Below are 12,479 nucleotides of genomic sequence, written 5' to 3'. Positions count from 1 at the left end.
TTTCCACATTGGACCCACTCATTTGTGTGTCGACGTCATCTGCAGCACAGCAAATCAGGAGGTGAAAGACTTTGATCCCAAACTTTATCCTTTAACCTGGTTTTTGGGGGGATTTTTTTTTTTTTTTACAAATGTCACTGGCTGCTGTGACACCATTCTTTGTGCACAGAAGTGACTTTCTGTTGCTTTCAATCTGCCGGGTCTTTGTGTTCGACTTCACTTTATAAGAGAGCAGGACTTCCAGATATTGAATTTCAGATACGATTCATGCAACATAAACTAGATTTCAGGCTTTCAACAAAACCTGGTGAAGCAGCAGGAAGCCTGAAGACTGACCTGCGTGTTCATTACGGATGCACTTTACATCCGTGATGCAACAGTTTAGCCTTGGACCAGGTTTAAGTTTGCGTGTGCATGGTTGGAAATGGATTTGCATTTGAATGTCTGTGTTTGGCTATAAAGCTTTATAATGGTTATTATTCGGTGTTTCTCAATGTTCAAACGCTTCTTTGAAAAGAATAACTTTATGGAGAATATACAGTAAATTATATCGTATCAGAAAGTACATTAATGTAGTGTAACATACCGTATTGTATCATATCGTACTTCATCAAGTTGTATTACATCTCATTGTATCATACCTTGGCCTACAGACTCACACCATAGAGTATTAATGTTACTTCATTCTATTGTACTTTATCATATTGTGATACATCATATTGTATTCTACCTTAAACCTTTTTTATTCTGTTCTTCATTGTGTTGTACTGTACTGTAATTGTATTATATTCTTATGTCCCGGACTACAGAGAAATGTCTTGTATTATAGACAAATTGTGCAAAACAACTGACTGAAATTCCACAGAGCTGAACATTTTAACATTTTTCTTTGGCACAAAATGAAGAGGCAGATGGAAATAAAAATGGCCTACTCAAGAAAAAAAAAAAATGCACAGATTTGAATCACATGAAAGAGTAGCCAGAATAATCAAACCAATGTCAGAACTGAATAAGTATGCAAAATATCTACAGAAAACGACTCAAGTTGTAGTAGGAGAAACTAGTTTTTCAACTCAAGGAGATTTTCTTCCACAGGGGATGACTTAAAAAATGCTTTTTTTCCAATGGGGTATTTAATGGAGAAATCTACTTTTCATGGTTGTTTTGGAGGACATTACCATCATTTCAAAGGTTGGCTTGTGCAAATGTGTTTAAAAAGCCATTAAGGGGCAAAACACTCTTTCAGAGCACAGGACATATTTAAAAACGCAATCACCAAAACAATGTATAACATTTTAATTAAAAAAAAATACATATTTAACCATCCCTTTCTAACAAAACAAAGGCAACCGAGTGGCTGCTGGAAGTCACATTTGTTATAGTTGTCTGTAAAGCTCAGACTGTCCTGCAGACCTTCCCACTTGTTATCTGCACACGGTTCAAAGCAGCTTATCAGAGGGTTTGGGGACGCGTCGGTACCGATGCGGTGTGCAGCGTCTCCATCTGGAAAGGCTCCATCAGTCCTGATAAGGATACAGAGGTCTTAGAAAAAAAACATCTGCTTCCATCCAGTTGTGTCTTTCGGGGAAGGCTTTCTTCATATTTCAGCTAAAGCTGCATCCATCAGTATAGAAACGTCTGGCTGCTGCCTGCATTTCATCTCCTCAGAACCAACTGGAAACGTGTGCTCATCAAGCCAATAATCCAAGCAGCAACATTTAGGACAGAGCGAATTTTGTATACTCCTGGATTTCTTTGAACAACAGGACGCTAGACACACACAGCCAATGGCTGGATATACAGCCATTCAATTCAAAAAGAAAGATTATGACACATTTCATTACTTTATGATTCATATTCAATCATTATTCTCTTGTGAATGAATGATGTCTTTTTAAGATTTTCAGGCTAAAAGTCAATCCACCCTTTTGGAAATGGGCTTTTATATGGGTGATTTAAGCATGGCATTTGCTGTATTACATTTACTACATGTAATGAACTTTAATATCCTTGCAATCCACATGGTGACAAAAGGGAGAAAAATCAGAAAAGGGCACAAAGACAATGGCAGAGACACAAAAACCCAGAACAAAATCAGTGGGCCAGGGGAAACAACACAGAGGAATTGCAGTCCTTTCTTTGTTCACTCTGGTTCAAGTCCAGCTGCTAAGTGTTTTTTTTTTTTTTTTTTTTTTAAACATCTATAAAGGGTTCTTGTGCGGCTCGAAGCAACATTTTTAAAAGTCTTAAGCTTCTTCATGCTTTGCAATCCAATCAGTTTGCAGCAATCATCCCGGCCAACAAACCACGGATGCTCGAACTAACTACGAAACGCATCAAAACTGCGCTCCTGTGTTTTTTGTTTCCCCTCCACTACCACTGCTCCTTTTACTGCTCTCGGCCTGGCGCCCATGTGGTGATCCAGCCCCCCCGCCATGAACCCCCCCCGCTGACCCGGGATCAAATCCTAGCAAGGTCTTTTCTCCTCCATCTCCCCTTCGCCCGCTGCCCTCTCAGCCAGGCTCTGCGCCTGGAAAGATAAAATTCTTGTGGGGAGCTGGCCTCTAACTCTCTCCACAAGAAAAGGGGATAAGCACTCGCTAACTGCTCGCCAGCCCCGGGTGGTTCCACTGAAAAAGCCTCTTAGTGTGTGAGGGATTGATTAGGACAATATGTTACATGCCGCAGCATGGAGGTGAACGGCCTGGCTGGGATTTAGCCTGCAAATCAGCCGTAAAACACAGTCACAGTAACAAACACAAAACTCTGTGTGTGCGTGTGTGTGTGTGTGTGTGTGCCCTCCTTTGCAGGAATACATTTTCAGTGTGGAGTCATATGTATGCTTAACGGTGTACATGTGCGATTACTGTACATCAGTGTGCATAAATCAGAGCCTCAGCTCAAAGGAGACAATGGGCCATCAAACCATTTATCCATTCCTGCAAGTTGATCAGAGAGTGAAAGAGAGAGAGAGGGAGAGCGAGAGCGAGCGAGAGAGAGATGCCAAACATAAGCATGCAAACTCTAAGCTGTCAAGGTTTTTCTCCATAACGAAGAACCTCGAAATAGCAGCAATTAAACCAAAGATTTTCTCCTGCTTTGACTTTTCCGCTCGAGCTTCTCCTTCCAGCTGTTATTTTTTTCTACTTCCATTCACAAAATCGCTGATTAATTTCCCCTAATTAAACACATCAACACACAGCCCCAACTATTCGCTAAAAAAAGGAAGAAAAAAAAAAGGGGGGGGGGGCAAAAATACACACACACACCAGATGGTCTCACTAAAGCTACGAACTGCGTAAACTTTTTTTTTTTGGTATTTATAATGGTCAAAGAACTCTCTTCTGTGGCGAATGGAAGAAAGAAGAAATACAAACAGAGATGGGAAGAGTATGAGCGCATGGCAGAGAAAAGAAAACTGGTTTAAGATTAAAAGAGCTTAACACTGAATGAGAGAAAAGAGAATGAAAAGAGCGGGAAAAACGATGGCAGAAGCATTTATAGGAAGGAATAAATGCAACAGAATAAAAGAGGATCACAGAAAGAAAAAAGTATAAAAGTAAAATGAGTAAAAGGACTGAAGCAGAGAAGGACGGAGGGGGAGACGAGGACGGAATAAAGAGAATCAGAGAGAGAGAGAGAGAAAGAGAGAGAAGTTTGAAGATGGCACAAAAAGAGAGATGTGAGCAGAGAAAGTAAAACCTTGAAAGAGTGAAAAGAAAGAAGCAAAGAGCACGAGATCACATCAGAGATGAGTCATTTCCTCAGAGCCTGACTCAAAAAAATTACAAAAAAAAACAAAAAAACTTCCATGGAGGCTGAGCCAACTCAGTGAGACGAGCGATCGAGGGGAATTCATACTGTACAAAGCGTCAGCTGACACCCTGACTCCGCGATTCTCTTTAAACACGACACACTTTCACCACGCAAACATTCAAATTGTACAACATCAACAGTGAAGATCAGGTCGGCTTCTTAAATTGCGGTGGGAATAAAACAGTTATGTTCACAAGTCCTACAGTCGAAAAGAATTGTGTCAAGTGTTTTTTTGTGTGTGTGTTTTTTTTTTTTATAGTCGGGCCAAATAGTCATTTCCTCACAGAAAACACAAAATCAAATGCCTTGCTGTGTGCACACACTGAGGATAACACACACTGAGGATAACACGCACCAACATTTGTACTTCTGGCTTGATGTTGTAATAATGCACAATAAAACAAACAAAAAGCAGTCCATGCTGACAGATCTTCAGCGCTGTGCAACCATGAACTTTGTTTGCTTATTAAATAATGTTATCAAGAAAGTTGACATTGCAACATTGTTCATTGTTAGTATTCATTAATTGACAACACAAAAATCCTGTTTATGACCATAATGTTTCTATTAATGACAGCATGTACATGGTGATATAGTAGAGAGTTTTTTTTTTTTTTTTTTGCTGAGTTTGCATGTTCTCCCCAGCCTGTTGGATAGTTTTCTTTCTTTTTTTTTTTGTTGCTTTTTCTTCCTTTGCTCATTCAGAAGCCTGGAAAATGTGACTGAAGCTCAGTTTAAGACCCAAAGTAATATTACTTTTGATCCACAGTCCAATAGATATGGGTTTTTTTTTAATATATATTTCATTTCAGTGATACACACACTCCCCAGACTGTTAAAGACAATTACTGGAGGCAAACTTTCTGCCCTGTGAAATTATATTTAATCGCCCTCCATGCTTATCGTTCTTTTTTTTTTTTCAACAGGCGATTCACACATGTGCTCGTCCTGCTGTGAGGGAAATTGGTGTCAATGCACGACTGTAACCCTTATCGTTACAATCCTCTCCATTATTTGCTCGCAACCCCGACGATCCCACAATTTGCAGCTCATTCTGCAGTTGCGTTCGGCGGAGGCCGCGGTGCATCAGCTACACGTAAATGGAAAGTCAAAGAGGGGAGGCGGTTAAATGACTAGCCGCACTCCGCTCCGCTCCCAACGCACCAGAGGGATGAATCACAGCTAATTGACATTTAGACGCTTGTGGCATTTGCCTGTTCATGTGGAGCTTCCCCGTGTTGAGAGACGCGCAGTGAACGTGTGAGGATGGGAGGACGCTGATGGGGCGCGCACCTTTTCCGCATTAACACCCCAATCACACACATTCGTATAGCAGGCGATCAACCGCCGCTGTTTTGTTTTGGGATTTTGTGTCAGCGCGCCGTTCTGTCAACGCTATCAGCGTTTATCTGCTTGGCTTCCAACAGCTGTCAAAATGATAATATAGAAAGAATTTATGCGTTTGAAAAAAAAAATCATCTTCTGCATGGAGAACAACTGAGGAATATCAAATTATCACCCCGTTTGACTTGAACAAGTTTGTCGATGCTCAAGTTTATCATTCAACTAAAGCTAATTAAGCTTCAAAGACACATCTAAAAAAAACAAAACAAAACAAAAAACATCATTTTCATGCATATTTTTTTTTCAGTGTTATTTTATGTCTCATTTTCTGGTGCTGTGGGGTTTTCAAGTGAAAAAGAAAAAAAACTTTCATTGCATTTTGGGGTCCGTTTAGACAGCAACATTTTGGAAAATAGCTTCTGCGGTGGTACTTTTAGAAGTAAGCTTATCTAATTCTACCCCTCATCAAACCCTTCTTCTGCACATGCTCGGTAGATGGACAACAACAACAATGTTTCCTCCAGAGTCTCATGACTCCCAGTCCATATTGTCCTGGGACGGTGGTTTTATTTTGACAGTTACCGTTGGCAACTGTCAAAATAAAACCAACTTGGTCGTCTGTCCACTAGAATGTCCATGTTAACTCTTAGAGCATATTGTTGTCTGTGCATGTGTGTGTGGTTTTATGACACAAACAACGGCACCCACGACTGAACCAACATGAAAACGATATTATTTTCAGTCTTCCTGCCTTTTCCATATAAACCGACACTGACATCTTCACTTGGAATGCTGTTGTGTAAACTTGGCCCCACGTTTTCACCTCGAGTCCGTCGGGAGCCTGATTCAAATCCCAGTTGCTGCAGGAAGGGTGTAAAAGCTGGTAAAGTCTGCGGCACAACTTGCACCAACTTGCCCTGGTGACCTTTGTGAAAGCGAGCAGTTGAATAGAAACACTCAAGCAGACCTTCAGGCAATATTGCCGCCACCAACTAACCTCAATGTTTGGGAAAGTGGGAGGAGAAATGCATGCACAGATCTGGAGCCTGGAAACAGGAACTCCACCCATACTGACAGAGAGTTGGACATTTTACTTTCACTTCCTCTCCGCCTACGTTCAGGAGTGACACAACATGTGTCTCGGCAGAACCCCAGACTACACGGTTAAATCCGTGGCATCACTTGATGAGACGTCTTTCCCCCGGCGTCTGTCGCCCAGGTTCAAGTTGCAGGTTGAGATGCGACGGAGCAACTTCTGTCAAGAGGCGGCTGTCGAGTGGGTTCACTGATCAAGCAGGAATTGAGCCCAAAGCCTCAGATATAACTGCTGTTAACAAGCGATGGAGCTTACGATGATTGCAGTGGCATTTTACATTTTTTTTCGCAGTTCCTTAGCAATGAATAATAAGATAATTTGTGAACTTCCAGACACCCGGCAGGTTGTGATGTGAGGAGAAGAATAGCAGTGGCAGGTTGGAGAGACCGGAATGTGATGACAGAGTGAGACTTTCTATTTTCACCTCCCGGCAAACTGTGTATTATATACAGTACTTCATGGTCTTTAAAGCTTTCTTCGGGTACTTTGGCTCACACCCACAATCTAAACAGGGTGATTGATAACTTCGAATTGGCTGTGTGCAAGGCATTCTGGGAGGCTCGATGGTTCTGTGGTTAGGAGTGCTGGCTTACAGCATCAAACGTGCTTGGTTTTGACTTTCAGCTGAAGGGGCCACCACACTGTGTGATTCCCGCCAGTCCCAGACTAAAGATGAACAATTGTGCCAATTGTGTGTGGACTAATCTGTGGTGTTGTGCCATACAGTGCCACCGTCGCGTTGGTGTGACCACAAACTGTTTGAGTAAATCGGAGCGTGACCGTGTGACGGCAGCTACTCGAGGCACAGGCGGGGGGTAAAAGCAGAAAATTAGCCATTGTAACCAAGTTTATCCGCACAAACCAAAGCGTATTTTGTGTAGCTTTGCCTTTGCCTGTGTGTTTTTTTATTTTAAATTTTCATCCTGGTTATTCTGTTACTCATTCTGTCGTGTGAAGCACTGACCACGCCTCCAGGCTCTTCCCAGCCTCTTGCTCTGTTTTGAATGGGATTACATCATTTGCAATTTGGATGAAGTGTTGAAGTGAATTAATAATACATTTATCATGAGTAATGACTGGTTGCAAACCTCTTAACACGAGGTCGGTCCCGTGATCCATTGTTACCGTTATATTGATTTTAGTCCATTTTAATTTCCAGAGATATACTGACCTTTTTATTACAATCTGTTTGGCCTTTTATCATATCGGTATTCTTTATATTAAATCCTGAAATGTGCAGTGATAAAGTGCTTCAGCGTGAGACAGCAAGCATTCCGCACTTCGATTTATTTCACACTTGTTAAACAGGTCATCATCCATTAAAATCTTGCAGTCCTGACAGGTACGCAGAAAGAGAAAAAAAAAAAACTGCCTACAATTCTTCAAAGGTGAAAAGAATTAGAAAGGAAGAGGTAGAGGCGGGCTGGAGTTGAGTGACTGTCTCATCTACCACACGCTAGGCAGCAGAATTACCGGTAATTGGCATTTGACAGCTCATAATCATGGCATTTTGCGCTGGCTTTTCAGTAACAGGACACTGATCAGCAACATGCCGGAGAGAAAGAAAAGAGGAGATTACTTGTCATGAAGCTGGCTTTGGTTTTTGCACAGTTAGCGTTAGCTGGCAGGCAGCGGCTCCTGGCATCACGACGTGGATGAGCAGGATTTTTTTTTTTTGTTGCTTTTTTCTTATCTTATTTACTACAAGAATGTTAATACATCTGAAGTTAATTGGAAAAGTGGGATTCCAAAAAATATGACAGTTTGAGCTACAGGAAGGAATCCCAGACCGTCACTGTCAATATTTTTGACATGGAATTTAAGTGTCTTTGTTGGATTCTACCAGCTGTGGCAGCTCTGCAGCATTAGAGTTTAAAAGTACGTGTTAAACAAGTGAAGCTTTTTTTTTATTCCTTCAACAAAAGAGTAACAGGGTGTGTTTCAAGGCCAAAACTTTTATTTCGAGAGAGCTAATTCTGGGTGAACTGAGAAGTTTGAATGGGGGGGAAGCATATAACCAATAAGAAGGAACTTTTTTTTTTTTAAACCTTTTTTTAGTTTTCTGTTGGAAAGCACAAAAAGTTTTTACATCATTACAGAATTGGTTTCGCGAAAGAATCAGCTTCTAATTGGAGGTGGAAAGTTCTCGTCATTTTTGGAAAGCTAAATTGCCTGAGATAGCTTACAGCTGAATGGTGAAACTAAACTTTGTGGGTCTCTTTCTGGTGTTTCCATGTCCAAGAAAGGATCGGCTTCAGTCCTGCAGCATACTTAATAACACCCATATTTCATAGTTTGGCTCTCCTCCAGATCTACCAGGACTATATTCTAATTATGTTGCTAAATGTTTGGACTGCAGGGAGACCTTTTTTTATTAAACATATGTTTACTCCCTTTCTGATGTCGCCATTACACAAATGTAAAACAAGATAGATGAATATATTAATGGACACCACAGTCATATCTAGCGATGGTATCTAGGTATCGGTGATCTCTCTGGGGTATTTCAGAAAGAAAGAAAGAAAGGAAAGAAAGCAAGCAAGCGAGAACGACTGTAGTTTTGTAGCTTTAAGGTGAAACGTTCAGTGTTTTAGTATGCATGAGGAATACATTTTAATAACTTTGGTGTTAATTCTGGCAGAAGTAGTGTGACACGAAAGCAAGTTAAAAAAAACAAAAAACTTTTTAATTTCGGTCTAACGTTAATAGGTAGGTGACAGCTTGTATAATTGGCATGTTTACACTGTGGGTGGCTTTTTTAGTGTTGCCAGTGATCTCAACTGACAACCTATTAACTCCAGTTATGGTGATTTTTTTTTTGTTTTTTTTCAAGGAAATTAAGAACTACATAATCCTGTGTGGGCTGAGAAAATGATCAGGCCAGTGGGCTTATGAAACCTTCGGCAATGCAATGTCCCTATACGATGTGAAAACAGAATGTGTGCATGTGGGTTACAACCATCAACTCACTATCAGTAATTGGTATTTGACAGTAGATGACCACAATATCATCTCTCATTAAGTGTTCATTTCTAATATCTGTGTAGGTACAAGATAAATATATCTGCAGTCGGTATTCTCCCCGGGACCTTTGCACCATCAAGCGCCTGATAAGGTTAATGATACTCTTCCCAGAAGCCATTGTCATCATTATGAGGAGGTGGTGGATCAGTCGCTCCGAAGAATAAATCACACCCTGTTCTCACTCCTTCAGACGGAAATGCGATAACGTCTCTCAGCCCAATTTTCACATACAAAGGTGAAAATTCATCTGCGAGAAGTTTGAGTGTCACATCTTCAAATTCCTCTTTTCTAATCTTTGTGACAGTCGCTATCTGACAGCAGCTGACAGCCTCTCATTGTTTAGTCGGAGAACGAGGCGACGTGTGGTCGCACAGTTGCATCTTAAAGGCACCGACTGTGGTAATGGTGAAGCGTCTAAAGCATTCCTTGTTCCTGGGAAGGTGGGGTTCATCGCACACGAGGTTCAATCTGACCTTAAAAGAAGTGAGACAAGTTCAGCATATCAACACAACTTCCAGTCTTCTGGACGAAGCGGTAGAACAGACAGAACAGATGAATGAAATGCAGCCGTGTTTCCGCGGGAGCCCTTTCCTTTTACATTCATCATCGCCTTGTTTTCAAAGTTTTGTGTTCTCTGTCTAAATTAAAATTCCTCTTGATCTTTCTCCGCTCGCAGCATCCACAGATTGACAGTAAAGCCACCTGAAGCTTGGCTTCTCAGCATCAAACCTGGATTTTACAAGCAATAAAGCAACTGCTGCATATTAGAACCACGCTTTTGTGAAGCGGCACACAAGAAATCCTGAGGAAACCCAAATAAACCAACGTGAACATGATCAGAATGAGTCTAGGAGTCTGTCAAGGCCCATTCCTATGCTTCGGTCTGAAAAAGGAGATCACACAGTATTGAGGATCTAAGTACAAAGACGTTGTCGTGAAGCAGGATTCCCAGGTTAGCTCAGAGGTACAACTTTAGAAGAGTAAAATGCCAGAACGCAGTGTAGTGGGGGAGAAAAGGAGCTGTCCAGAAAACTTTGTGATCGTGCCTTGAGAGAAAGCACAACAGACAGACTTGAAATGTCTCGAGAGAGTGAACTGGAGATGTTTCTTCTCTCTGCAGCAGGTACTGCAGCGATTCCCTCGTGCAAAGTGCTCACTCCTCAAAGTTTTATTGCTTGTGTCTTTTCCAGGTTCTTCAATGCATAGGGCCGCATACGTGTGGACACGGGAAAGGGCTCAGAAAAACAAAAACAAAAAAAAACAAAAACCAGGAGCACGGGTTCAGCTGTGTGTGCTAGCATACGTTTTCTCTCTCAACGTGACGCATCCCGCAGACACCCGAGTGTGTGATCCACAAACCAGAGCCCGTTCGCTGCGGGTTGCGTTTACACGTTAAATAACAACCGCAGCAACACGAGTACCGAGGTAAAGAACAGCGGGTTCAATTCAGGTTTCTGTTTTTCAAAGGACCTCCTTTGCCTATTCTCCGAGCTCACACAGGCAGAAACAAAAGCTGTGCACCTTTGAAGGGAACGACAGGACAGGAGGAACACGGGGGGAGAAACCGCACGGATTCACTTCAAGTGGATTGGCTGTACTTCTTTGTTTCGGGAGGTACAAAAGGTGAAAGATAGGAGAAAGCCAAGCGTGACGCCGTCCTCGTGCAATGCTGCTTTAAATGATACATCTCGGTCATATCTCAACAAAACAATGCATCGACAGTCACTGGCATTTTGTTACGCCGTTCTTTTCCAAGTGGACGCAGTTCTTTTCATGCCCCAGCCTGGCTGATCAAGACTTCAGCGGCTCTCTTCTCACAGTCTCCATCGAAGTGTTAGGCTTTCCTATCTGATGTGCCTCCAACATGCAATACACTTGCATTCTGCCGCCAAGATCAAAGGCCAGCGAGGTTTTCATCAAAAGGAATTATTCAAAAAAAAAAAAGAAAAAAAAGAAAAGAAAGCAGGGACGAGGATCAAGATATGAGAAATATAGCTCTGAACAAATTAGATGGTTATCCAATATCTGCAGAAAGGACAAGCAAAGGGCTCCAATGAGCAGAAAATTGGTGGAGGATGTTCAGAAAACTCAGAAGTGGCCTCTGGCACAATGTGCACCTTCCATCACAAGTTGAATCAAGCAGTGTGAAGAAAAAAAAAAAAAAAGAAGCTAATATTTAACATCAATAAACATAAATGACATCATGTCACATTCAAGCTTGTCCAAAACCTTGAAACCACCAAAGTAATTCCTTTGAATGTTTCCACAGGCAATCACATGGCCTCGGTTTTGTAATGCAATTCTCTCGACGGTGGAAAATTGCTGATTGATGTGATTTGACAGCAACAATAACAAACGTCTTCTTAAGGCTGAAGCGGACCGACACTGGAGACCGGCAGCCGAGCCGAAGGCCTAATTTGAAAACACTGCTGATTATTCTTCAAACAAATAACATTCAGTCAATCTCTGTGTGCCCTGGAGGAACCTCATCTTGGTCCCACTTATCAGAAACACTCAAAGGGAGCCGGGCGAAGCATCTACACAGACAATTTGTTTGACTACATGCAAACAAAAACACAGTTATTTTTTTTTTTTTAATCACAGCAAACATTACGTTGCACCCAGACAGCTAAACTATTACTAATTGCTATAGCCTGTAGCCTATAGGCCGGCGCAGCACACAAACAGCCTTTTAAATCTGTCTTTAAAAGACGCATCGCCACTTTATAAATACAAATCTGAAGCATCTCTTCATCTTTTGTAAATAAAAGCTGCAGGACTTACGTGAGGGAGCTCGTTTTTAACAACTTAAAGCCAGATCTACAAAAAGTCTGGATGTATGAAAAGTGGTGCAGGTACTTGATGTCACATGTACGGACGTGTGCTGATGATTACATCTCCTGTCAAAATATCAAGAGTCGAGAGTTCGTACGTGAGCATCTTTATCAGGAATGACGAATGTCGCTCATTAGTTTAACCGATCATGCTACATGCTAAAGTCTTTCAGGGCTCAGACGCCAGCGGCGCTACGTGCTGCGCACAATTAAAATATGACTGATACAGTCATTAAATCAAGCTCCCCCGGTCTACAGTGTGTATAGCGCAGATAGACGTTAACACTTTGCTATTCGTATTGCAGAAGCAGTCGTATACTGGAGCTTTTGGAGGTGATTCATGGCAACACATAGCCTTCATGTTC

At 41.6% G+C, this 12,479-nt stretch overlaps 1 protein-coding gene across 1 annotated transcript in view; it reads right to left on the bottom strand.

Moving 5' to 3' along the window:
* Positions 1-12,479, bottom strand: part of pvrl2l (PVR cell adhesion molecule related 2 like) — a gene marked incomplete at its 3' end in the record, with an annotated part of 186,580 nt that overhangs the window by 55,296 nt on the left and 118,805 nt on the right. The window lies entirely within an intron of this gene.

Source organism: Blennius ocellaris, assembly GCF_963422515.1.
Source record: "Blennius ocellaris genome assembly, chromosome: 20".
NCBI lineage: Eukaryota > Metazoa > Chordata > Actinopteri > Blenniiformes > Blenniidae > Blennius > Blennius ocellaris.
The sequence above is the reverse complement of the archived record's forward strand: the minus strand, read 5'-3'. Positions and strand labels throughout refer to the sequence as shown.